The sequence below is a fragment of the Haemaphysalis longicornis genome, unplaced genomic scaffold (genome assembly GCF_048455015.1).
Source record: "Haemaphysalis longicornis isolate Haplotype H1 unplaced genomic scaffold, Haemaphysalis longicornis Haplotype H1 scaffold_1, whole genome shotgun sequence".
Taxonomy (NCBI): Eukaryota; Metazoa; Arthropoda; class Arachnida; order Ixodida; family Ixodidae; genus Haemaphysalis; species Haemaphysalis longicornis.
Window position 1 is genome coordinate 183203088 of NW_027526203.1, and position 24377 is coordinate 183227464.

A 24377-nucleotide genomic window follows, 5' to 3' on the forward strand; every position below is an offset into this window, starting at 1 on the left:
AGAAGGCAGCCACAGCAAGGTCATCATTCACGATCACTTTGCAGTCGCTTGTTCCCCCTTTCCATCCCTAATACACCTGTATTAAAGGTGCGGGCTGAGAAAGCTAGAGTGCAATTACGGTGCAGTGGTATTATTCCTAGCGCGAAAACAGCGCAGCCTTGGTTCAATCCCGCGTGCCGAAGAACGCTTAGCAGTGAAGCCGACTTTGAAGAATGGCGTGCTTAATAAATGCCCCAAGACAGCTTTCTTTGGCGTCAAGCTGCTTATACGGCCCATAGAAAACTGTCTTTCCAGCAATGCATTTCTGTATAGTAGTGAAGCACACTTCGAATCGACTCTGTGTAAAGCATAGCGGTGTATGCTTACGCATTTTCCGACAGTTGCCACTTTGGAGTTTTGTGAATTTTTTTTTTGTTGTTGTTGTTGTTGTTGTTGACTTCGTTATATTTTGCTGTTGACTTCGTTGTTGACTTCGTTAGAATATTTTGCGTCAAACTTAAGGAATCTATTCCCGAAAATCGCCCATAAAGCTCGTTTACGAGATGTTTTCATTCGGATACGGTCGCATCGCCTGACGGCACCTGCAGAGATAAAGCCTTGTAACTCCGTCTAGCATTTGGCGGTACGTTCCACGTAATAATGGCATTCAAAAGCTCTCCCCGTGAGCTTCCGTTTTCTACCTCTGTACCCGTTCGACTGCTTTGTGGTAGCGCCGCACAACCACAAAGCAGTGTGACGATGTTTGTGGATGTAAAGCAAAGTGAGTTTGCGTTTCTTTGTCCTTGGTCGCCTTTACATTTTTTTTTGTGAACTTTTGACTAAAAAAGCTTACGTGATCATTGTTGCGCGATATCGGCTGTTTGCTCTGTGCGCACAGGTTTTCGCATATGCACTGTTGGAGCACTATTATGTGTTCTTTGCATCGCCTCCTGTAAAATACAGGAGGCGATGGTTCTTTGAACGTGTTGCTGTTTAAACCGCACCGTGTTTCCCGCCGAAGTTTCGCAGGAAGATCGCAATGCTTGCCTCTGTTCAACGAAAACCTGGTTATTCGAGAAAAAAAAAATGGAGAGCAGTTTTCGCTCACTGGTGCGTTGGTTGTCCCATCGCAACTTTATGCACCCGCCGATTTGTGAAAAAGCCGAGCAAGAACTGTATTTGTGCCACCCCATAGAGAACCTGGCACGTGGTGTTGCCCTAGAATAATGAGTGCGTGTGTTTTAGGAGTGTGATTTAGCCACCCCTTCCCTAAACGGCGAAGCCCAGGTGTGGCTGTCGGTAAACGCTTGCACTCTTTTATATGTGCCTGGAAGCCCTGCGAAAGCTGTACAGTTATCGCCAGCACAGAGCGGCGCGACGTGATTTGGTCGTCGAGCCGATACGCCTTCCAGTTTCTGCTTTGCTTTCGTTGTACTCTCCTTTACAGTGGCCACCGAGTGCGTGTATTGCTGCGGCTGAAACGAAGCCGGCCAATAGCCGCGATATAGCCGAAGTGACCCCACTCAAGCGGGCAAACAATGCTCCGACCGAGATAAAGAGAAAAATCTCTTGGGCAAGTTTGTGCGCTATCTGATGGGCGTAGAGCAGTAATTTTTGTCCGAGGTTCTTTGATTTGAGTGACTGTAGGGTTTAACGCGCCGACGCAACGCAGGCGATGAGGCGCGCCGTAGTGGAGGGCCCCGGATTAATTTTGACCACCCGGGGATCTTTAACGTGCGCCGAAATCTCGTACACACATAGGCGTTCTTGCTTTTCGCCTCCCTGTTTTTTGTGTGCTGTTTCGCCTCCCTGTTTTGTGGAGCGCTGTTTTTTGTGTGAAGTATGAACCAACAGGCCCAAACACTTCCATTGCTTAAGTTATTTTCGCCTCCATCAGAAAAGTGGCCGCCGCGGCCGGGAATCGAACCCGCGACCTCGTGCGCAGCAGCGCAGCAACGCCTTAGCCACTGAGCCACCGCGGCGGATGTCCGAGGTTCTTTGCGATCCCGTATTCTAAGTACTGAATGCGCTTGTTCACTATGCATTTTGGGTTTATAAAAAAAAGTTGAAGAAAGTGTTCCCTTAAATCCCAAATAAATTAATGACATAAAAAGTGCAGGATTTAGTATTATTGTACGACCGCCTTTTTAAAGAAGCTCCCAAGCGCAGAAGTGACATCGCATCGGTCATGAGCCGCCCAGTCCCGACTAATCGGAGAAAGAGTGGAAAAAGAAGCCTTGCCAGGGGCACGCAGGGTGCGCTGCCCATACGTGCCATGGGACCGCCAGCGCAGTTGAACCTAAACTCGGCACAGTTCGTTTATTTTGCCGCTATCGGCTCCACCCGTGCTCAGCTTCAATGGACAGTTGCGTTTACCAGTCCTTCGTAAACAGAAGCCGGCCAGCTGTCGCGAGGCGCTTGGGGTGCTTCTCCCCCTTGCGACGAGCACCTCGGGACGTGCGCATTCGCCGCGCACACCGCGTCAGACTAGAGAGCTGCCTCGAGCGCTAGCGGTCGCTTTCTAACTGTGCTCACCTTATGCCGGGGAGTTACGCTGAGCCTTTTTTCTCAGGGATACTTTATATAGCAACCAGCGGAAGTTTATTGTACGATGCGACGCTATTTCGCATTCAGGGTTAATTTTAACCCCCTTTCTTTATTGCGATGGCTTCAGCTTGTTTTAGTTCGTTGGAGTTTCACGTTAATGGGCACTTTCTTTTTTCTTTCAGTGTTCGTAACAGTGAAGATCAGTGAACCCGTCGATGGCGCATTTGAAATTAGGCTGAATGCGTTTTTCGTTATGCGCGGTGCTTGAGTAGTTTGCGCTTCTTTTCTTTGCTTATTGAATTACGGACGCTGTCATTTTCCGCATCTCTTGGCGGAGCGTACGCTTTTAAGTGCAGAACACTTTAGAGGCTCGCCTTGTCGCCGTAGCTCTCTCGCTGGACCCAAGTAGAGCCACACGGCGTTCCGTTGTAGCGGCTGTCGTCGCGGCGTAACCCAGAGGCTTCGAAAGCCAAGCGGTTTATATAGTCATAAGCGTTCGAAACTTGTGAGCCGCTGGCGTTTGTCATGCATCTCCCCGTTGTTTAGCGCAAAGAAAACTGCAGGTACATTTGAGGCAAAATATACGCAATTAACCGGCAGCGCTTAGTTAGGAACGCTCGTTGGGTTGGTTTTTGCGATAGTAAGCGAAAAAAAAAAAAAAGTGGCAGTGCAACGCCGGCACGTGCGGGAGGAAAAGCAAACAAAAAATTGGCCGCGTATCTGCTCTTTTCGTTGCAAATGTCGACAAAAGACGATAGTCTTTGTAGACGTACATTTGCCAAGGAAATGCTCCCCTTCGCTTTCCCGCTCACCTCTCATGCTGTTCCTGTACCGTCGCGCTCATCCCAATTAGGTAAACACACTAAAGGTTTCCTCAAGGCGATTTGAATTTACCGCGTTCCGTTGCTACAGGCGGGGTTCCTCGATGCCAGCGCTGCAGTACGGTGGAGACGCGCGTGAATCGAGGCGGCCGACTTCAAGGTTTATAGAACCGCGTGGCCGTGCTCCACGTGCGTTCCAAGCAGAACGTGAAACCTAGCTAGTGGAACCTTTCTTTGCTGTTGCCGCGTGATTTCTCATATGCCGCCCGGAGGTGGCGCGAGCAACAGCAGGCGGTACGCGTTGTTCTGCAGTACATGTAGAATATCATTTGCTATCGAAAAACCGATCATCCAGGATTTTTTTAATAAAGGAACTCTGTAAACACATCATCCTAAAGGCCGCGAATATGTCAGCCCGCTCTGGGTATACAAACCCCTGCGCGCTCGCGCCGCGGGCTCGGGCTCGAGCCCAGGTTTTTTAAAAACGATAGTCTTTCTTGGGCTACTTAAACCCAGAAATTTTGGTCTGTCTGTATTTTTTTCGCTTCGTCTCCACGGTTGGTACTACAAACGTATGGGGCCCGTAAAGGCAGTCCTGGTCTGGCAACCATGGGTACGAAGCGAAAAAAAAAAACCCGGGCTCGAGCCCGAGCCCGCGGCGCGAGCGCGCAGGGGTTTGTATATCCAGAACGGGCTGACAGATCCGCGGCCTTTAGGATGATGCGAGCTAATCAACAGAGGGCAGTCCTGGTCTGGCAACCATGGTAGCCCCGCGAAAAAATGGCGGGAAAATTTGCGGGTACGCCAGCCGAAATGCTACCAACCGGGCTTAGACGTTTACTGTTGGCTGTGAGTATATAAGACTATTGCGCAGTAAGCATTTTACTTTGGCCGGGTGGCTGAATCGAGTTACAGACAGACGGACGGACAGACAGACAGACAGACAGACAGACAGACAGACAGACAGACAGACAGACATACAGACAGACCAAAATTTCTGGGTTTAAGTAGCCCAAGAAAGACTATCGTCTTTAAAAAGAACAGAACTTCGGCTGGCGCAGTTTCAGGCAGAGGGCGCGCGAGCACTGCGAAGGCGGGGAATTCGAATTGCATTGGGTGCTAGCAGAGAGCGGATAACGGCGCTACAGTCCATTATGGCGAATCACTGCTCTGCACTTCCGACAGCTTTCACATTGAGTGGAAGGGCTTTAATTTTTTCAACTACAGTATGTCGCGTAATTGTAATGGGCTGGGCGTGGTGGAGGGCTGTTGTGAATGATACTCGTAATTTGCCTTTCCTGGTCTTGGATCAAAGTCAGAACGGTGCGCACAACTACATTTAATGCGTAAGCATCGGTTGCTTTGGCTCAGCGAAAAACACGCCGTCCCCAGATCCGCGTGACCTAACGACGTGGCCGGAAGCTGTCGGCAAAAGTAATAAAAACCAAACGAAAGTTTCGAGGACCTTCATATTTTCGTACGAGTCCTCATATATCCCCATAAGAAATGTCTTCCCCTCAATGCACTCGTGTGAAGTAGTGAGGCCCACTTTAAGTAGGCTGGATATATGAAGCTTGCTCTCTCAAAAGCTGGCTTTCCTGCGCTGTGCGTTGCAGTGAAGCCTGCTCATAAATTACAGTTGAGTTCTTGCGTGCCTCGCGACATCATACACTCAGCAGCACAAAACTCGGTGACACAACACTGCGCCACGTAACTCGGCGACATAACTCCGAGAGAAGTGGCGCTCACGCATTTTCACGTCGTAAGAGGAAGCGCGTTAGTTTTGCTTTCCCCACTAACTAGAGTTGAGCTACCATAGCGGGTTTCATGTATATATGCTTTTGAAATCGATGACCGCGGGAAGGTCGAGTTGCGTCCGCTCGTCGAGAGCGTGCACTAAGGTGCCGGCCGTCAGTCAGTACATTCTTGGGATTTTTTTCTTTTTTCTTCTTTCTGCGCTCCCCCAGTATTGTGACGTCCGCATAACCCTTCTTTAAAAGTTGCATGGGTTCCCCATGACTGTGTTGGGCCTTACAGTAAATATGGCACTGCGGCCTCTGTGCGTCATTTTTGGTCCCCCTGGAGCCAAGTGGAGAACACACCTATTTCCTGGTGTCTGATGTTTATGTGACAAGCTCGGTCTTGATTGATTGATTGATTGATTGATTGATTGATTGATTGATTGATTGATTGATTGATTGATTGATTGATTGATTGATTGATTGATTGATTGATTGATTGATTGATTGATTGTGGGGTTTAACGCGCCGGCGCAACGCAGGGTATGAGGCGCGCCGTAGTGGAGGACTCCGCATTAATTTTGACCACCTGGGGATTTTTAACGTGCCCTGAAATCTCGCACACACGGGCGTTTTTGCTTTTCGCTTCCATCAGAGAAGCGGCCGCTGCGGCCGGGAAACGAACGCGCGTCCTCATGCTCAGCAGAACAACGCCTTAGCCACTGAGACAAGCTCGATCTCTTTTCTCTGAAACGCGCGTACGTGATCAGTACGTCCTTGGTGTTTTCTCGCGCTCCCGCGGACGACGCCACGCGGGCAACAAATTGGCGAAAACGCACAGGCTTTTTTTGTTTGTTTGTTTGTTTGTTTGTTTGTTTGTGTGCGTAGTGAACACACGAGAAGGCGCCCAAACTGAACTGGCCGACCGTTTCGCGCACTTGTCGGTTCAGGGCTATCAGGGCGCGTGCTCTCATCAGGGCCTCGTTCAGGATGGCACGATCCGCTAATTATATCCGTTCGTGAGTCACGCTGCCGACAAACCCGAAGACCGAAAGGAAACGGACTTTTTTTTTTTTTGTCTTCTCACTTCTCATTTCCTTCTGTCGCCTGCCCACTCCTTCCGCTACCCGGGGTTCAGTCGGCTGTGTGTCCCGTCGAAACGACAGCAACAAAGATGTATAAAACAAAGATGTCGCACAGCGGTTTTCCGATAGTAAGAGCCTGTATCAAGCTTCCTGCGCAAGATGCATACGAGCGTAAGGAAGTATATGGGTCGAACCTGCCCTCGAAAGGCGCCTGACGAAGCCGGAGCTCCGTTTGAGTGTGCGAATAGCTCTGCTGCTCCACGCTGCCGCGTACGTTTCGCCTTTCTGCGCTGCCCAAAGCGCAAATTCCAGTTCCTGTCGGCTGTCACTCAGAATGGGCAGTCAGAAAAATTGCGCGCATTCTGTGCACGCGTGAGAGCACTGGATCAAACTCTCCCGTGAACCAGGGCAAGTGAACTGCGGGTAAGTACCGGACTCGCATAAACGCCGTAAGCCTCCTAATCTCTCAAAAAGTATGCAAGCAACAAAAGTTGTAAAAAATGTTTGCCCCTGCCTGAATCTGCTGAAATGAAACAGTTTGCCGTTGCGTTTATAGCTTTACTGGTGTTACTGATGGATGAATTAATTTCGCAATGTCCTACCTCCCAGCTTCTCCACGACGCCTCGCGCGATGCCTGTGTTTTCGTTTTACCGGACGACCATAGGCGCGTCTCAGCAGCTCGCAGCGAAGCAATAATGGTTGCGCGAACTTCCCATTGGCCTTCTTTGAGAAGCGGCTGGTTGGTGGAGCTGCTAGCCGCTACCTCCTTGTCAAGTTAGCCGCGGCCAGTATTCGTTGGAGTAGGGGCCTAAATTGAGTCTTTAATTGGTGATTAGTAGTTTTTTTCATCGCCTGTGGATAGATACGGCTGTACGGTAAAACAACAGACAGGTATGTAGTTTGGGCGCTAGATCGACGAAAGGTATACTTGCACAGCCATGCACGTTGCCGAGTCGCGTCACGTTTTGAAACGGCTGTACTACGCTTGCGGTGAGGTTCTATTAAACTCTGTCGGGCTATTCAAGAAGAAAAGTTTTGCGTATTCGATCAATAATCAGTCATTCCTCATTGCATGTCTTTACATGTAAAATGCAAATATTGAGGCGCAATAATTACATCAGACCTCAGATAGAAGGAGCACATTTCATTCACTGAAAAAAAAAAAAAGCTATTTGTGTACTTGCTTACCTCTGAAGGTCATTGCGAGTATCAACCAGGGACATTATGGTTACATCCATACAAAACATTCATTAGGTTTTCTTTCGAGTGTGAATGATTTGGCCAGGATCTTTTCACACAAGTCAGCATTAATAAACAAGAAAATATTCAAAGAAAAGCCATTGTGTTTGTTTATAACTGCTGCAGTTGGTAAGCATCGGTATCCGCCGAACAATAAAAAACGGATGCATTTCAAAAAAGATTTCAGCGTAAAAACCTGGGTTTTTTTTTTGTTTGTTTGTTTGTATTCACTTTTCCGCGATAAGCTGGGAATACACCAGAAAGGTACACAGCTCCGGTTTGCCGGCGCTTTCACATTATTCGAAAAAAAAAATAGGATTTCACAAGTAATACTGATAAACTTTTCTTTCCCCTACACAATTCGCCAATGGAAGAGGGTTGTAGCCGATATCTTGTATTGTCGTATACGGTATATACACTGAAATTATTCGTCACAGCATTGAAAAATTTTATGTAGTATTGTTTGTATTTGTCGTGTGAAAGTACTATACCTCTGGCAGTTTTGCGGGAAATTCTCGAAGCCATTTCGTGAAGCCTCCTGTATTGTCCAATTTATATACTTGCTTGCGTAGAAGCAGAAGGCTTAACGTCACGCTTTGAGGTGTAACGTTGTTAGCCGTACCCACAGGTCGACGAAGAATGAGCAGGACGTTGCGTGGTGTGCCGTTATGCTCAGCGATAACGTTACCTAACGTTACGCCTAAACATTGGAAGTTAGGCCTAACGCCACGTTTTGAGGTGTATACCGCCGTCAACCGGTGGACATTGGAAAAACCACTCGACGCACTTCAAGCTGCGGTGAACGGTTGGTGTCGTGGGACCTCAAAGCGTGACGTTAGGCCTATAGGCTTCAGCGCTTCGGCACGTATACCCGACAGTTGCCGGTGTTGGACTAGCAAACGGATAAACAACCACAGAGTTGGATGTGTGCTTCTGCAGCGTGCCTTGTCACAAATGCTTGTGGGGCCTCAAACAATCAACGAATTACTCTTTGCGGGTGCCCTGACTCGTAGATGCGTACTATGGAGCCTAGCAAAGTGTTACGCTCAGAGGGAGCTCATATACCCGCAGTGGTGTATTCCATGGACAACGCTTTGTAAGCAGGGATGTGTGCTGCTTTCGCGCGACGGTATTTCAGGGTTGGCGTACGGCAAAACCGTCTAGTCAAAGCATTTATACAGCGCGTTTTTCTTAGCCTTGGATTGCAAAAAAAAAAAAAAAAAGTGAACCCGCTAATTACTGGATGACTGTGCTCCGCGGTAAGCATTATCTTTTCAGAGTGATCATGGAGGGAGTGGGCGTTTTCTACCATGGTAGAAGTGACCCAGCGCGTACTCGTAAATTAATAATTGGTATGCAATCATCTCAACAAAATCGCGCTTCATGCCTTGTCATTTTTATGGCGGTACCGCCATAAAAATGACAAGGCATGAAACGCGATTGGCTGCCATGGTGCTTAGACGCAGCCAACAACAGTCTTTAACAAGCAGCCTTCGTAAATAGCTCGGACGTGCCGTTAACGGGCGTTTGCAAAAATAGACATATTCATTACAAAGAGGAACGGCAATCAGTTGTGCTGAGAAGGTTTCTAGCCGCCAATTTCCACGCTAATCAGTCGAGATGGTTTGCAGCCGCTCTTTAGCGCGTTTTATGTACAACTTCGTCTGTCCCCCGCACTGCTATCCGTCTGGTATTTTCCCGGCACGCTCTCTCTCTCTCTCTCTCTCTCTCTCTCTCTCTCTCTCTCTCTCTCTCTCTCTCTCTCTCTCTCTCTCTCTCTCTCTCTCTCTCTCTCTCTCTCTCTCTCTCTCTCTCTCTCTCTCTCCCTTCCCCTTCCCCCGCTTCATTCGCCGCTGCATGGCGGCTCATCTGTGGTGGCATGAAGACAAGAAGTACAGAGCCAAGAAGTGCACGCCCCGCACACGTTGGAAGCCCTCCGCGCTTCGCTAGTTCCATGCAGCGCAGCGAAAGCGGCGTTAGGGCAGGGTACGCGCTCAAGATCACTCGGAGTAGTCATCTCGTGGTCAGAACGTGCCCAGAGATGGAGACGGTTTTTCTTTGCGTACGTATCCTCCAAGTGTTGAAGTGCCCGTTTTTGCAGCATTCTGTATGACCGTATTCTGGCTCACTGTGACAGAATACGTTCAAGCACTTATACGTACGAACCGGTGCAGCGCAATTTCTTTGCTCACAACAGTCAAAATTACAACCGCACAATGTCCATGCAGGGGGAACAACCTCCCTCCTTCCAAATTTTGCAGACCTCCCTCCTTCCAGCGCGTTCAGGCGCACCTCTGCGCACACTCGGCTTCTGTATAGGGACCGGGCGGCCGTTGTATGGCACCACCGTCGCTTCAGCGAACAGCGCCGCCCGTGGCAAACCGCTCGTCAGTGGAATGCCGGTGGCGGTCAGCGCAGCATAACTGTACATGGCTTTCTGTCGTTTTTCTGCGGTGCGGCTTGCAAAGCGTACGTAACCCCACGTGCATTTTTCAGATCGGTAAATTTTGAGCGTGGATGTGACGTTTACGAGGCATGTCATGCGTGTGATTTACGCCCATACTCAGTATTTACAAATAGCAAACGACGCTCAATGCGCCAAGCTGGAAGTCAAGCTGGAAGTCAAAGTTCGTTGCTTCATGAAATTTTTGATGCCTGCATGCAGTTTCGCGTATCGAGGAGTATACTGCAGCTAAATGCTCCTACAAAGCCGGTGTGTGCAACCGATCTAGGAATGCTGCGGCGCTGGCCTTGGGCAGTTGATGACGAAACGGCGTCGACGTCGCGCACAAGCGAAAGGCAAAGTTGGGGGGTGTCTTCTAAGATTTACCTCAAAACATAAATTCTGATGGACGACGCTTCCGAAACTTCATTACCTACGGCTGAAACGTGTTTAATTTCGCAGAAATGCTCTTACAACAGTGATCGGGAATCGTTGATAGAATAAATACCGCATGATAGTAGAACTTTATTGCTTGTCGTGGAGAAGCATTGTTTTACCAGAATTGCAATGGTTGCTGGCTAGTTGGTAAATGGTTTTTCAAAAACCAATTCCTGCGTGGCTTAAGGACGCAAGACAGGAGGGTGCCCGAAACCTGTACTCAGCTTCACAACTGAATGCTGCGGCCGGTTTACAAGCTGCCACCTACGCTTGAAAAATCATGCACACCTTCGTCTAACGACGATGACGGTATAACGCAAAGCTCTATCGTATGGGTTTCCTTGGTTGCCTTCTGGATTTAAACTTTGACTAGTTGAGCGTCGAATTTGACCAGCACGCAGTTTGGTCTTTTGATCGCAGCGTCTTTGACTTTCACCATTTCCCATTCGATTTTGCAGGAAGAAAGCTTTGCGTTCAACCATCATAATCATTAGACGGAGGGCTAGATGATTTGCTGTTTAATTTTGAACTTCCATGCCCCCCCTCTCCAAATCTAAACTTTGTCCAGCGTGTCGGAAATGTGTCTGTGCTGGAGGACTCGGGCTGATACACCCATATTTGAGGCAACTAATCGCGCGTTTTTGGTGTCTTCACCAGGCATTACACGATTTTTTTAGGTATACTCTAAAGAATACTTAAGCATTAAAAAACACCGGCTGACGTTAACGCTGACACATTTTTTAATTATCTGTGCCAGCCTTTATTCTACGCAGGTGGTAAAATGGGAAGGGGAGGAGGGATGGTGGATGGTTTGTAGCTTGGGCTGTTGAGTTGGTGAATAACTTTGGCTCTTGATAAAATGACCACCACAAATGTGGGATTTCCTCTTCGGCTTTCAGGATCCCATGCTGTCACAGTGTCGCTCACCAAAACCTAAGGCACAAAGCTCACGGTTACAGAAAGGGTAAACTACCGCAACATTTCTACGGCTACACGGTAATCCATCTCGTATGCAGGTGCCTTTCTATTTAAAGCACACGTACCGATGTATCCCAGCGCTAAGGCTGGCGTGGAAACCGTAGTCATTGAAACCAGTGAAGATAATTTAAAGTGGTAGAAATGAATAATATTGCTAATAGCTTTATTCCTACTCAGATCGCGCGGAGCCTGGCGCAGAGCGCTGCAAAAAGCGCTCGTGTCAATGTAGCACATTCCCAACCTTACAAGCATCCGATAAGTTTGCGTAGCCGTTAGTGCATTTAAGAAGAAAATAATACTACTAATAGTAGTTTTATTCGTACTCAGAACGGGTGTAGCCAAGCGCAGATCGCTGCAAAAAGCGCTCCTGCCATTGCAGCCGATACCCAACTTTAGAAGCGTCCGACAAGTTTACGTAGTCATTACTGCATCTAAAAACGCAACACATCTGTCTAGACTTTGTTTCACCGCACATATACGCTCAGAACACCACCAAAACATTCAAAGTACCGAAGCAAACACGACAAAAACAACGGGAGGCTATGTAGTCCAATGCACCGGCTCATTCCACTGACGAGGGGAGCGCCGAGTGGTGGCGCCACCCGTCCAGCTGCCCGGTCCCTATACATTACGCGTTGCACGGAATGCGCCAGGCGGGGTAGGCCCTGTCTGCAGGCTTCTCCGTTCTCTGCTTGTCATCGGAGGAGAGACGGTGCCGGCCCGTCGTCCAGCCAGCGTGATGGAGGGGCTCGCGCGAGATGAACGAAGGGCCCAACGCGAGCGACGCGCCCACGTTGATGGGGAGCCCCCGAAAGGGACAAATGGGCGCACGGCTCGCGCCCGCTGGCCAAATTAACTTGGGCTCCCCGGTTCCCCAACAACGCGGCAAAGAAGAAAGCTGAGAACGCGCCGCTCGATCCGCGTGGATCTAAGGCGGGGAAGAACGGGCGACGGCACCGTCTGGGGAGGAGTAGCGCTCGTTGCTACAACCGCGCCATCTACTTTGTGCCAAAGTGGCGACGCCATTGAATAGACGGCCCTGGCACCTCGCCCGACAGACTTCGAAATGAGCAAATCACGCTCCGTGTAGCTACGAATTGCCGTCAGTGGCAAGTCAGTCGGACTCGGTGCGGGCGCTGGCACTTAGTTCTCTAGCTGTTACTTGCGCTAGTATGCGCCTAGTTGTGCTCAGACAACCGAAATATCGTGGAGAACTAAGTGTTCGTGGTAACACTAAGTCTGGGGTGCAACGCTGGTGCTACGGCAATGTTACGCTGTGCCGGAAAAAATGATGCGTTATGCTAGTAACGACCACTAGCAGCGAACAATAGCCGCCAATGGACAACAGTCTACTTGTTTAGTTTGGGGTCATCGGATGCTTGTTTTAGGGTCGAAGCCCCTTTGGGGCTGGGGCTGTTGGCGTCTCCTGTCGTCGTCGTCATCGTAATCGTCGTTCGTCTCATGTAGTCACGGTACTAAAACACCGAGAAACTCGTTTGCGCCTCGCGCTAGAACGTAACGCGTACTAAAAAAACACCGGGACACTCGCTTACGCTTCGCGCTAGAGAGCTTCGGGCTTCAAAGACAAGAGACTTCTACAGCAAAGCTGTATACCTCTACCCCCCAATGGTTTCATCTCCGTTGGCAAAAACGCCAAGGCGCCAAAAATTCACTTATACACTGCGTGCTTCGCCCCTTCCCAGGTTTCGCATTAGTGGAGATTGCCCGGAATGTGTTTTTCCGAGACAGACCTCTTAGTTTTCTGTGGTTCGTGAAGCCGCCCGCATCACGTGACCTCTTTTTTAATTCCCTCCCTCCCGGCCTTTTTCCTTCTTTATTCACATGCTCCAATTAGCAGGTTAAGCCCTGAACCTCTACCGTATAAACGCGTCAATGCAGCTCCTGCGCTGTTGTGCACTCAACTGCTGAAGCTGCGCACGGACAGCGGCCGACAAGAGATGCCCTTCGTCACTTCCGAATGAAATCGGGGCTGGCCTCTTAGCACCCCGACCAAATCTACACGGAACTGCTCATTTCGGATTCCGGGCCTCCCGTTTCCGAGTCAAGCTAGTACCGGCGGAAGGAATAGGGGAGGTGATTAGGAGAGGGCTTGAGGATAAAATCAGTGCCCGGTATAGAGGTTGGGGTGAAGAAGAGGGTCTGGTTTTCATTTGCACGCCGTGCACGCAATCAAGGGTGCCGCCTCATTTCCGATTCGGCTCAGTGCTGCCAATCCTGATTGTACGGTGAGTGCAGCACTTCTCCGCACTGTGCTCGGGCCGAGTATTCCGCTGTCGCAGACACCTGCGCCTTCCCCAATATGTGCGTGTTACACGGCCTGCTAGTTCTGTCGCGTGAATTCAGGGCGAACGATCTGTCGGTTTAGCGTGTTTGGTTGTGGTTGTCGGTCGTGGTTTCCTTCCAAACGCCTCGAGCGAGCTCGTGTCCCGTGCGAGCCCTGGCTGCAATCGGTCTCCGCTTCCCTGCGGCGCACCCCGCTGAGGCTGTGTCCCGTTTGCCTTGGCAGGACTCTTGTGGAGCCTGCGTCTCTCGGCGTCGGCCTCGCTCTTCAGTGTACAACTCGTAAATAGGCAAACGGAATGTTTTAACGCCGGTAGTATCACTGGGGCAGTTATCGGGGGTGTCCCTCCGGTGTCCGTACACAGGTGTCTGCGTCCGAAGATTGCAAGTTGTTTTTATGCGTGAAAAAACATCCGGAGTGAGAACGGGGGGATAGCAGGCGATTTTCGTCAGGGGTGGAATCACCTCAAAGTCGGAATTGCTGTTAAGGAGGGAAACACATGACCGGAGGACGAGGCCTTATCGCACGCTTTTTTTCGCTTCCGAAACCGATCCAGCAGCCTTCATGCAGGTTCTTGATGGCTGCCGAACCGGTTTCCAGAGTGGGAAAAAGCGTACGGAAACGCATCGTTTTCCGCACATGTATTTGGCCCTTAACCTCAGCAAAATGCTCGTGTAAAGTATTTTGTGGAAATAGTGCGAAACGCGACGCTACCACGCGCATTTGGAGGCTGCTGCGACCGGCCGCCGGCACCGGCGCGCCCGCTCCCGTTCCATCGCCTACGTCACGTCCGGCCGCCGGTAATGGCCGCCTTTTTTTTTTTTTTTTTTTCCCAGCTTCAAATCTGCAAACGCCATTCTTCACGAGCCGTTTGCGTCGCCCGCGTTCCTGTTTGAATCACAGGGTTTTGCATTTAGCACTTTGCTTGTGTGCACTATTTGATGACATCATTTTTACGTTGGCGAAAATTTGAGTGCAGTAGACCATAAAGGCAACATACAAGTTTGGTTCTTTCAAAATTCTGATTTGTCCCTGTAACAATGATAGCATTTTTATCGCAAACTTCAAAGACATAATCGAGATATTGAGGAAAACATATGAAGCAATGGCGACTCTCCAGCCGCTTTTGGGCAACACTTTTCTGTGACGTCACAAAATCTTGTGTGCGCGATTGGCGGCCGCCGAACGAAGCTACCGCCAAGAAAATGGCTGGGCGATTGTAGTGGGGCCTCTGGTTCCGTTTGATCGTATCACTCGGGCAGTTAACACACTATTAAATGGACAGAGAACGAGAACCGATTTTTGTGGAGTGCATGTTGTCTACTCATATGAAAGCCAGCGTTTTGTATACTTGGGTAACCGCGAGGAATTTTTGAATAAACAGGCAGAAATCATTTAGCTTTCGCGCTCAAATTTCTGAAGTCTGAAAGGTGGCGCCGTGTGGCGACTAAACGTGACACTACGTTACGTGTCCCGTGGCCTCCGCGATCGGCTGCCGGCGGCGCGCCGTTGCTCGCCGCGCCGCCGGCAGCAAATCGCGGAGGCCACGCGTGTCCAAGCAGTTCCGTCGACTTCATCACGTTATTCAAAAACTGCGTGAAGGAATGTGAAAGGTTACACATTGTTGTTGTTTCAGCCGAGGACAAGTTCTTTAAAAAACCTCTTTTAATCTCATGGGCTGTTAAAAGTGTGTTGCCGCATGGCTCACTGTCAAGATTGCCTGCATTCGTTTTGGCGGGGCACGTACGGCTAGTAAATCTAAAAGTTCCCATTTCAAAACTTCTAGGACGCTATCAGCAACACCGTTCCAGATTAAGGTGTTTTAAGTCCCTTTCATTTGGGATAACGAAAACAAACTCAACAAAAATCGGTTCTCTGTCTCTTTAACTATTTTTTTTAGTGCTTGCCCATATTACGTCACGCCTGTCCATAGTGCGCCACTCAGTAGCCCGAAGTTTGAAAGTTTTTTAGTATTTCCTGCGTGTTTTTTTTTTTCGGTTAAAAAACTTCTTTCGTGGCTGGGATGGAGCTGAGGCTGGTTGTATCGAATTAAATAAACAAGGTTGTATTGTGTCTTCATGGTCGCTTTAAGAAGTCGCATGATGGCTTCAGCCTGTGATTTCCTTTGGTAATATATTAGCACGTAAAGTTCTACCTTTGGGATTAGTTTCACTGTCGGACAGCGTTTCTTTTTTTCGAGTGCAACCGAGTTGTCGGAAACGCATAGGGTGTACACCATCATTGTTTTTCGGCTTGAACTTAAACCGCAGAGCCCTGTTTCTACCTGGGCTGTGAGGCGCGCCGCAGTGGAGGGCTCCGGACTAATTTCTACCACCTGGGGATCTTGCGCCGAAACCTCTACACACACACGGGCATTTTCGCTTTTCGCCTCCATCCGGAAAGCAGCCAACGCGGCGTTGATAGTACACGCGTCCTTGGGCTCGTCAGCACAACGCCTTAGCCACTGAGCCACCGCGGCGGGTAGCCCTGATTATAATGGTGTGGCCAATATAAAGTAGGGATTGTCAAGAAATATCCATTTAAAAATAACCAGAAAAGGATAACCATTCTCTTTTCTTCTAGTAATATCATTGGCTTCCGTCATGTCGCTTGTAGCGCCGACAAAGCTGACGTCTCGGGTGGTGTGTGGTCACTACCCCCTCCCCCTCCACTCTGTAGGGAAAAAGAATGGATGTGCGGCCTTAATCGCTCGGCTCATTGATAACAAATGGTTGTTCGCGTAGGTGGGCGTCGGCTCCCTTCCTTCTTCTTGCTCGCTTGCTTATTTCTCGGGCTTTTCAAAAGGGAGGGACCAAACAGGAGGGAGACAAAACGGTCGTCCTCGCGTCAGCGCTGACGTCATCGACCGGAAAGCGGGAGAACGAGGACCCAATTCTCTTTGGCTGGTCGTGCATTGTAAGCGCATGTACACATCCATCAAAAGCGGCAGTGGTGCACCGTGTTCCCCTCAGCTGCTCCCTTTGGTGCCCCCCCCCCCCTTACTTTTCTTTGTCGTGGGCACAAGACAAGCGGCCAGCATCACGCCACGACCAGGGCTACGACCGGTTGGACTAATGGGGGGCGGGGTGGGGGGCATTCGAAAGGGCAAATTGCGCCCAGTGACGTCACAAGGGCGTGATGATAGGACTTTGCAGACACTCACGCTCACGAAATGTCCCATTTTTGTCCCTAATGAGGAGTAGGCACGCGATCTGACGAGCCAGCGACGCGCAGGTGCTTGAGGGAAGGGCAAGTCATTGCGGAAGCCGTTCGTGGTGCGCCGTATAAAATGGCGCCGCCCGAGTGCGCCCCGGCACCGGGCAAATTCGGAGGAAGGCGCCCGCCGCTGTTGTCGCTTTATCCCATGGAGGCGAAAAGTAAAAACGCCCGTTTGTACGAGATTTCGGCGCGGGTTAAAGATCCCCAGGTGGTCTAAATTAATCGAGAGCTCTCCACTACGGCGCGCCTCATCGCCTGCGTTGGGTCGGCGCGTTAAACCCTACAATCAATCAATCGGGTGTCATAGTCTGTTTAATCAAATCAAATCACTTTATTCCAACATCCCAGGATGTTTAGGGGCACGGACAAAAAGCCCAAAAAAGGCCTGGGGGGAGGGGTCCGTCAATCAGCTTTGTCCCAAACCGGTTTCCCCCTGCTTCGTATTGCTCCAGTTGCTATTTAACCGCAGTGCTTTTGATGGGCTTCGAGTGATGCAGCGATGGCCTGCATGCTACTTTCGGGTCGCACCTGCAAAAGCCGCATGCATCAATGGTGTAGTCAAGGTACGGCAGTATAAAGGCCTACCATTGGCCTTCAACTGGTACTCACATCCTCCGCTAGAGCAGAGTCATTGGTGTTAATGACTTCCCTTACCTTATGTATGAAATTCATATTAGTACTGCCGCGTGGTTATTAGAAGCGGCCGCCCTGCGTGACTGGTCCCTTAATCGACCAGATTTTTGGGGAAATCCCCAAGGTGGAGTAAGTTTCTGCGAAGGAAAATTTGACATCCACCTCAATGCAGCCGTACGGCTACAGAGGAGAGTTGCGACTTTCTCAGAGGCTTCACAGCTCATCTTAGTCCAGGATGATTGGTCTGGTGATTGGTCTGGTAATTGATATGGTGGTCCTCTTTTTCCGAGATTGAATTGAAGGCATCCCTCCATGTTGTGACCGTTGTCTCGAGGGATAGTATGTAAGCGACGGCGGGTGCCTACCAAAACTACGCGTCGCAGTCAGCGGACCCGTGCTTTGAAGAACTAGTTCACTGTACTCGCATGGTGGTGCCGACACAAATTTACACCGTGAGAGATCTGCTATTCAGTGGGTGCTTAACGCTATGGTAGGTTTGAAACACCGCTGTATACATTTTCCTATGACACGCGCCATTGATTGACACGCTTCACACACCGCAACGCGAACCCAAGAGTAGGGATATGCGCTCACGCGTAAGGCTTTAAAGAGTTTAAAAACACTGTTTATTCATCAACGCTTCAGTCGAAGGCCGACCCCCTCCCTCCCTCTTTCTCCCTCCCTCTATCCCTCCTCTCTCTCACTCACACACACACACACACACACACACACACACACACACACACACACACACTCACTCACACACACACACACACACACACACACACACACTCACTCACTCACACACACACACACACACACACACACTCACTCACACACACACACACACACACACACACACACACACACACACACTCACTCACTCACTCACTCACTCACTCACTCACACACACACACACACACACACACACACACACACTCACTCACTCACTCACTCACTCACACACACACACACACACACACACACACACACACACACACACACACACACTCACTCACTCACACACACACACACACACACACACACACACACACACTCACTCACTCACACACACACACACACACACACACACACACACACACACACACACTCACTCACTCACACACACACACACACACACACACACACACACACACACACACACTCACTCACTCACTCACACACACACACACTCACTCACACACACACACACACACACACACACACACACACTCACTCACTCACACACACACACACACACACACACACACTCACTCACACACACACACACACACACACACACACACACACACACACACACACACACACACACACACACACACACACACACACACACACACACACACACACCATCCTTTTTTTTCTATTTGACCCACGTATTTAATTTTACCTATATGGGTACAAAGAGGGCAACCTGCGTGTTGGGGGTTATTTTACACCAGCTCCTCACTGTAAAATAGTGAGCCCGGCGGCAAGTTCAGCTAGTTGGTTCAGATTCATGATTTAGCAACGGGGCGAGATACACAATAGATTCTCGATGTAAACAAAAGTGCAGGAAAGACAACGTTTCACGATGAAAAAACGCGCAAGATAGACACGGACAAAAAATTCCCGCGCCTTCCCGCGAGGGGAACGCGAGTAAATGCAGAGCATTGGGGCCTCAGTACTGATTGAAGGCAGTGTTGCTTCCATCGCTTCTTCCGTGATGCTGGAGTAGCAGACACGAGTAAACGTGGGCACGAGCGTCAACCAAGGAAGGAAGGAGCAACGCAGTGACTGAAACACGAGCGACCGCTAGCCGCTATATTTGCAGCGCGCGCAGTAGAGGGAGAGCAGTACGGGGAAGGGGGGGGGGGGGAGCGCGCATGCGCAAGCAGCGCACGCCCTTCCACGCCCCACCGCGCGGCTATCACGCACCTGTTACGCCGAGACCGCGACGGAGCGAACGGGCTGACTACGACGCATGCGCGCGCCACCTGCTGTTGAGAGAGAGGAGGGAAGGAGAGGCGCACCTGCTGCGGACGCGAAACTGTTGACACCGTCCGACGCAGGAACAGGCGAGGCTAAGAAATGCTCTGCATTTAAAAGGGACGACGGCACAGGGCTGGTGCCGTCGTCCCTTCTTCTTTCGTCCTTCTTTATCTCGCGCTGTTTTTGCACCATGAAATAGCGAGCCGTCGTGCCCCCGCGCGCAAAGTGCACTTTCATTTACGCGTCCGACGCGTCCCAATACCCTGCAATATCGCCAGCGAGGACTGGTGGTCGCAGCTCGCCAAGTTTATACTGCTTCAGAGTAGCCCGAAGCAGCGAAATATTTCCTGCGCGCAGTTATAATTGGGAAAGACAACAGCCATGATTCACCTGAAATGTTTCGTGTTGCTTGTCTGAGTAAAAAAAGTGCATAACATTTGAATACAGCTTCATCGCGCCAACGATAAAAGAAAGCAATGCACAAAATGCAAAGCGCGGACAAAAGGAAAAAGAAACAGTAGCGCCGAGCCTTTTGCGTAACATTGGCGGCCTGATGTATGGCACTTTTCCACCGCATCGTATATACCCCACTCGCTTCCCTGTCTCCCCGGTGTGGCCGCTTCCGATTCCCGTGGCATCGTAATTTATTGCGCTTATCACTTCTCGCGCAGTGCGATTTTTAACGGCACCAACTATTCACCCGTGTGTTTCTTTTGTTTCGCCTCTTCGTACTCCACCTCTCTCTGGCTCTCTTGGGCGAGTGAGAAAGAACGTCCTCAGCAAGAAGAACCGCGCAGAACAAAAGCGGAGGGGGAGAAGAAACGCGGCTGGTATTTGCGGTGTCCCTCGCCCTCTCCCTCCCCCTTCGCTGTGCGCTGCTAATGCTAAAGCTGCTGCCAGCGTGCGGCGGCGCGGCCGCTGCCCATCCCATAATGGCCTCGTGAAATGTGTTTGCGTTGCGGCACGAAAGAACGGAAGCCGAATGAGGTCGAACGGGGGAAGCGGGGAGCGGGCGGCCCGTACCCGGCCACTTCGCGCGCGCGCGTTTAGCACTGCTCTTATATATAACCGCGACGCAAGGGGGGAAAGTCTCGCGCGCGACAGAGGTTGGCGTTGATTAATAATTTCGTTTTCCCCCTGTCGTGCGCGCGCTGCTGCAAAGACAAAAAGGCGGAGGAAGGAGAAAAATGAAGGCGGTGTCCCTGGGGATGTTGCATTCAAGGCGTGTATATTCGCCTGTTTCGTCGTGCGGTTTTATTGATCGGTGGCTTCATTACGCCCCCCCCAACCCCTCCACCTCTTTGTCATTTTCCTTAGTTCTTGGTTGCACTTCGCGGGCGGCCGTCCGCATTAGTTTCTTCGAAGGCCGTCTTCTTTCATGCCCAACATCTCCCGCGGTCCGCGGCGAGCTTAAACGCGGCGCAGTCTTTGGGCTTTTGTTAACGCAAAAGCGTTACTTGGCTTGGTTGGCGGAAGCGCTCGCCCAGCTGGCGTCCGCAAAAGGCCTCCACAAAAGCGCACGCAGATGGCGCCATTTAACGACAACAACAAAAACTTTGGCAGGGATGGGAATCGAACCCATGGTCGCGCAGTGACGATAAGTGCCGTGACTACTCTACGCCGATGGCATATCACGCGTAGCATGGCGTTCGAGGCACTTTCATGAACGAAAGGGGCCAAGAATAGTAGCAAAAGGAGCACGCGCCGCTCGTTTCTCGATAGCGCATGTCTAATAGAACCCAAAGAAAAGGCGTGCGCCTCTAGTTTCAACCTGAGACAGGGCGCTGTGCGCATGGCTGGACTACGAAGGCCTTGATTGGCCGCTGCCACGAGGGGGATTCACTTGATGGCGCAAGACCTAGTGTAAGCTTGAACCTGAGGTATATAAATGCATCGTGTGATAGGAGCGACGCTACTGTCGGCGCTATGGAGTCTTCATCGCCTGAAAGGAGCCATGAAGAGAAAATGCAAGTTTGTTTTATTCGAAAGATTTCGTGTTTTATAGTGGCCCCAGCGCTTGTCCGGATGCAAACGATGCTTTATTCACTGAGAAATTAATCAATTTAAGTTCAAATTTCGATTTTCCCGCTAAATCGTTCGTTTTCGTGGTCTGCAGTGACATCACAGGAACCGACCGCTCTGCAGCCTAGAGTACCTTGATTCACGCGTCCGCCGTACAGGGTAGAGACGCGTATGCCGCCATTTTGGGTCGCTCGCTCGCCGCCGAAGCAAGTCATTGTGCAGGGGTGAGACAGCTGCGCATATTGCGCCTTTCTGATACAATTCCATTTTCCTGCGCCAAGCTGCTCCAAAAACACGAAAATGGCGAAAATTGCGCCAAACTGCTCCAGAAGAGCCTCAACGGCACGCATTTTGATGCTCATGTCAGTTTCGGCGGGGACGAAAGCCTCCAGCATCCCGGTCACCGCTTAATCGTCGGTCAATCGCAAACACAGAAATGGCACAAATAGAAAGACTGAAACGAAGCAAGCGATAGCTTCTAAAACTCGATTCGCTTTCCGTCCGGGTTCGCTGAAACGGCCTTCTCGATTAGGCATCGCTGTGGCAACAAACATGGCCGCCGCCTGATCTGGCTGCTACCAACGCGCTCATTGCGCATCGCCGATATTTTCCCTGGTTTATGTTACGCTATCAGCTGGGTTCCAGTCCATTCATTCTATCTGTTGTGGCTCTGAACAGTGACGTTAACGCGGGGATATGGTTTGAGATTGGTGCCAGGTTACGGGAAGTTGCGCGGCTCGAAAAAAAGTTCATTGAAATGTGGGGCCTACGACTTCGGCGTGGTTTGTCCTTGAGTTGCGAAACGCGGTGGGCGCGTCTATAATCGGGTTCGTGAAGTGAATTTTTTAGCTCGTTGTGGTGTTATAAAATGCTGAGGTGTTGCTGTGCTTCGAAGCGCGATCGCGAGCCTCGGGGATGGAACGGTTGACACGAAATTTGCGGGCTGTGCTGCGGCGCCCAATAGCTGCAGGACTACACTGTTGCCATAGAACGCGACTATAACACTTGATGTATGCAAAGTAAATTTAATGCCAAAATCTAGGTGGCTAAACAGTAACGCTACTCAAATGACCATAGGGTGAACCTGCGCCCCGGTGACTGAAACAGGTAGGCTGGTTGGGCTATGCGACCGTTAGCTCGAAGTTGCTCAACTGTTGCCGTGACTACATTCGTTCGTACAACGCAGCCTGGGATTACAAAAATAATAATTGTAGCATTAAAACGGCAAATAAACGCCACAATTGCGGAGCCCTTAAATTTGATAAGAGTTTTAGCAGTCCGTCTGTTCCGTCGTGTACGTAGTTACCGTGCTGACCGGGACTCGTCTGGGCACTTGGGCATTCGTAGTGGTAGGGGGATTAGTTCCGCGGGCCTGCCTTCGCCTTGTCCGCGCCTCCTCGCCCTTCCGCGCGCGCAGGCGCAGACCAGTCCCGGTCAACCCGGTAACAAAGTAACCAACAGAACAGACGGACTGCTAAAACTCCCTAATGTTAACGGCAGTTTTGTTGTCAGTGTTGCGTGCAGCCGCAACACAATATCACCAGTTAGGAAAAAGGTAGTGCAGTTAGTACTTTGTGATACTATTAAAAACTCTTTCAGGAAGGCTGTTTCAAAACAGTGTTCTGCGTATTCAAAACTGATTGAAATGTGCACTTGACCCTGCAAATAGCTGAAATAATGATTTTTTAAGCTCACAAGTCGGTGTATTAAATCTCCCTAACTGCTCCAAATCAAGATTCTTCTGCTCCAAAACCGAAATTTTGCTGCTCCGAAATCTGCTCCCAAATCTGTTTGGGCTTCTCACCCCTGATTGTGTCAAAACCGCATCAAAATTATCGCCGCAACGTGGTTTACTGGCCAATTTTGAATCATCTTATCTGTTTCGCGTTGCTAGGTATCGTGGGAAACGAAAAGAACAACGCGTTGAGCACGTTGACCCAATTGCAGCGGCACGAGACCGTTCAAAGGGTGTCTCCACCCTGCAGGGTGGTGTTGTCTTCGAGGAACCCCGCTCGGAACCTAGATGGCGCCACCATACCTTGGCAAGCCGTTTTCTGCCTTTGGTTTGATTTTGACCGTAATTAAACCTGGCTTGTTTTTGTTCTGGGAGAAAATAATCGTTTCCTGAAACAGTGCTCGCTCGACAAATATGGTCACGTAAGACACATTTGCTTGCGTCAATCTCCCAGTGTTGTCTAAGACAACTCCAAAGCCCCGCAGTGCTGTGCAGCTAAACCAAGCATAGTGCGCGTAGTACCAACAGCAGTGCGCATCGGTACTTCTATGTTTACATGTGCTTTTGTAACTTCCACTGTTCGTCCCACCAGTCTTATTGCTTTATAAAGAATGTGCCCTAAATTTAAGCGCAAATCGCTCGTTCGGCTAGCTTATAAGCTCTACCTAATTTGCGTCTGCTTGTGCCGCCCTCCGCCAATCGCAGAGCTGGCTCGTATGACATCATAGGTTCCGTTGCGGGAAATGAGCTGGTGTGTCGCTTGGCCATTCCCTTCTTTCCTAATTATGTAGCTTATTTAAGCGAAGTCTACGTTAAAAGTGGTGTCCGTATGATTCTCACGAGGCAATCTTTTGAATGAACCAAACTTGTGTTTTCTCTTCATGGCTCCTTGAAGCTCAATCGCACGCACGCCTTCTTGCTCTCGTCTCATAAAAGTATGCTTAGGGATCCTCTGCAACCTTCTTTTTTTTTGCAATCTACACCGCCGTTTATATTGACGGTAAAATGACAATTACAACGCTTATGGTGACGAGGGACTTGAGGCATTTTTAAGCGAAGCTTATTACTCCAGGTACAAGCCCAGGAAACGCCTGGTAGCGTCTTTCTGACCTTTAAGCAAGTCCCTCGTGCGCTCAAGGTCAAGCTAGCGCCACGTGCGGTGCGAAGCGCCACCGACCACGCTTCGAACACTGTCCGAAACAA